The 4147-nt window shown below is 36.4% G+C and overlaps 1 pseudogene; it reads left to right on the forward strand.

The window, feature by feature from the left end:
- The first annotated feature begins 800 nt into the window (after positions 1 to 800).
- Positions 801 to 2158, forward strand: LOC140862621 (glycerophosphodiester phosphodiesterase GDPDL6-like; annotated as a pseudogene).
- Positions 2159 to 4147: the final 1989 nt, after the last annotated feature.

Here is a 4147-nt window from a genome sequence, read left to right on the forward strand (position 1 = left end):
TCTATGTATCTGTCCTCTAAGAAGGTTGCATTTGTGCTCACAAATACCTTCTTATCCTGAGTACTATAGAAGTAGTATCTTCTCGTTCCCTTGGGAGATCCAACAAACACACATGCTTCTGATCTAGATTCCATTTTATCCATCTTTCTCTTGAGCACATATGCAGGACATCCCCATATCCGAATATGTCTTAGATTAGGTACACTACAAGAAAATCCTGAATTAAAAACAGTAAAAAGACAACATTTTTAAGGATAAATTGTTGTATTTTATCTTTTAACAACAATTTTAACAAAAATTGTTGTCTTTGAGAGTTTTTTTTTTTAAATTGAAGACAACAGATCTTAAAAAAGATGCTCATTGACAACAGTTTTCGTTAAAAATGTTGTCTTTCTGAATATTTTTAAGGTAAAAAGACAACAATTTGAATAAAAATGTTGTCTTCATTTTTTTTTAAAAATAAAATTAAATCTAATATCTAATAAACGTAAGTCTTTTCCTACATTCATTCTCAAACTAAAATTTCTCGTGGTGCCCTAACCCAATCTCCAATCTGCCACCTTCGCCCCCCGTAATCCGTCGTAAACAGGCCGGAGACCTTCGTGACCTTTAGTCCAACCACAGGCAACATCAAACATGGTATGGATCAAACTTTGCGAGCCCGATTCGTGCAACTCGAAGCCTTGTCGCAAATTGAAGTAGTGCGAGTTCTGTTCTTCGCGAGTTTCAGTTGTTTTCATCCTTTACCTATTTTGGTGGGTATCTAATTCTTAATTTTTTGAAGCGATTGATTTTGAATCATGGGCTCTGAATTTATGAATTTATGTGGGCATAGATTACCTCTACCATATATCTCTGCTATGATTCGAAGTTCATTTGGAATTAAATTTTTTTTTCCTGGAACGATTTTGTATTGCAATCTACATTTTAGAAAGGACAATGATGGTTTTTCTGTTTCTAAAATCAATCTTATGAACACAAAGAATACTCAAGATATGGATCCTAAAGGAGAAAAGGTGTACAACATAAATGGACAAGAAATCCATGGATGTTCGGCTTGGATTACCCCACCGAAGTCATTTTCCAGAAAGTAGGACGTAAGTTCTTGAAATAATGTATCTTTTTTCCTTCACTCTTTGATGTAGTAAGCAGTAAATTATAGTTTTTACCCCAAGCAATCAAGATTTTGTAACTACGAATGGGTCTGGGTCCTGTTCTCTGCAGGGTAAAGTAATGATCATAAGGGCTTATTTCGGTTATTGTAGCTGTCTTGATATGTAAACTTCTTCTCCTGCAGTGCGCCATAATATATACACAAGAACAGAAGTATACAATGGTATACCGATCATAAGTCCTTCCCAGTTGGTAATCAACGAGAACATGCAACCACTGAAAATTCCTCCAAGAATGTGGCTGAACATTCAGGTCTCCCTTTATCTTCGCATATATCTTTGGTTTGCGTTAAGGTCATAATATGTTTTGGCTTATCTTGAGATGTCATTTTCAGTACGATTTCTTCTATCATCAAAATAAAATCAATTCGGAGAAGTTTCTGCTAGAGAGAACTGATGTATTACCAGAGTTCATCTCATCTGCTAAGATAGGTTTCTTGAAAAGCATTCAACCAAAGTTGGGGGCGGCCAAAACAAAAAATATCATTTTTCAGTTTCTTGCACAAGATGTTCAAGAACCCACGACTAACGAGACGTACAGTTCACTTGTTAACAAGCTCTCTGTGATCAAATCTATTGCATCTGGGATTCTTGTACCTCAGGCATACATTTGGCCTATGGACAAGGCAAGAGTCTTGAAGCTTGCAACAAACCTCGTACAAGACTCACAAGCAAGGCCTTACGGTTTATGCTTCCGATTTTTCTAATGATAAATATTTGTGTTATAATTACAGCTACGATCCCACAAGAGAGTACATTCAATTCTCAAAAATTCTCAGTTTTTGGTTGATGGTTTTTTGACAGATTTCCCTTCGACTGCTTCAGAAGCAATTGGTTCGACTTCTTGACCGTCTTGTTATCTGTTGCTGCGAATATTACAATGAATCCTTAATCTATTATCAGCTTTTTGTTTTCATTTGCTCTTTCTTTAACATGATAACCATTTTTTGATTGCAGGATGCATACCTCAGAATAAGAATGTGTAATGGGCTGGGTACGTCCCTCTGCTTCTGGCCCATCTGGCCTTCTGCTCTGGGGGCCCAGGCTCATACTCATGGCCTTCTCCCCACCTGAAAAAGGAGAGTTTTTGCCCTCCCAAGGATTCAAACTTGGACCACCAGACATATATCCAAATTCAACTCAATCCTGGTACCACTAAGCTGATCTGACCTTCTGCTCTGGCGGCCCAGGCCCATAATCATGGCCTTTTCCCCACCTGGAAAGGAGAGTTTTTTCCCTCTCCAGGATTCAAACTTGGACCACCAGGCATATATCCAAATTCAACTCAATCCTGGTACCACTAAGCTGATCAGCTTAGTGGTACCAGGATTGAGTTCTTAGTGGTACCAGGATTGAGTTGAATTTGGATATATGTCTGGTGGTCCAAGTTCGAATCCTCGGGAGGGCAAAAAACTCTTCTTTTCAGGTGGAGAGAAGGCCATGAGTATGGGCCTGGGCCCCCAGAGCAGAAGGCCATATGGGCCAGAAGCAGAGGGACGCACCCAGCCCATTACAGAATGCTTCAAGAGTCATTCCAAGAAAGGAAGAAGAAATCTAATGTCTTCCTCTCGTAGTGTAGTATTTTGTTACTATTGTTATTTGATGATTTTTTTGCCATTTTATCGATAGCTTTAATCATATCCCACAATGGATCAAGTGGTGATTTCCCCGAAGCTACTGATCTTGCATATCAAAAGGCAATAGAAGACGGTACTGATATAATTGACTGCTCGGTTCAAGTATCCAAAGAAGGAATTGCCTTTTGCTTAGACAGATAAGACCTTATGAAGACTACTACAACAACAACACTTTACATGGACAGATCCACGAGCGTACCAGAAATCGAATCAGTAGATGGAATCTTTTCCTTTGATCTCACATGGAGCAAAATTCAATCTTTAAGTCGTAAGCTTCTCAAATTTGATGAACATGGATAAATTCTCAGTCCAACCATTTTCTTTTACCTATTTGCGCTGAAACTATTCCTTTCTTGCAATCAAATTCAGCTCAAATCAAGAGTTTCTTCGACAACAGACTCGTTTAGGATTCATGATCTGCTTTGAACCTCAACATTTTAGATTAGTATGTAAATTTGGTATATCATCTATCCAGATTTTTCATTGAATCTATGGATAACTATGAGAGGATAATATGGGATCTAATTTGTTTACTTCATTAGCAGCCTGTATCCGAGATTGTTTAATTGTGTATCTATGTATGAAACAGAGATCACTTTTCCATTTGTGTTCTGATTTTTGTGCTTCTTTTAGTGATGATTTTTATTTGTTTAAGATTGTTAATGAAGGTATTCTATATGTTGTTCTCTGCTATCTTGCACTGTGTACTTTGATCCAAATGTCTAGTTTAGTTTTTTTTCTGATCAACTTGTGATTATTCAAATTGTTATTATTATTATTATTATTATTATTATTATTATTATTATTATTATTATTATTATTATTATTATTTTGTTTTGCATATGGAATGTGAATTAATTAATTTGTAAGCAATAGGTAAGGCTTCAAATACGCAAATTAGTATAAGAAATCTATGTAACATGACACCATGGCTTGTGCCAAAGCTTAAAATTGTGTTGAATTTGTATTAGGTACTTTGATGATGCAGTGGATATTGGAAGAACTCGCGCATAAGCCAACTGAAATTTCACTAGAGAAAGAGCAAATACTTCAGTATTCTCTCAGAATAAAGTTTTTGGAGTGTGACCTGGAGAAAACAAAGAGGGTAATTAATCAATTAATTTCACTTTATTGATTTTTCAAGAATTTAGGCGGCATGCATTCATTCTTTTGTTTGTTTTAGGTTATAAAAGCTACAGTGCTGAAGCAGGTCGAAATTGCCGAATCCCTGGAAAATATTTGTGATTTCAGATTTCATGTAAGCCATTTTATTTCCATTAAAGCTACCGTATTATATTTAACTTCCCACCAATTTGTCTGTACCAAGTCTGTCAAGTG

This window comes from Henckelia pumila, chromosome 4 (assembly GCF_033568475.1).
Source record: "Henckelia pumila isolate YLH828 chromosome 4, ASM3356847v2, whole genome shotgun sequence".
NCBI lineage: Eukaryota > Viridiplantae > Streptophyta > Magnoliopsida > Lamiales > Gesneriaceae > Henckelia > Henckelia pumila.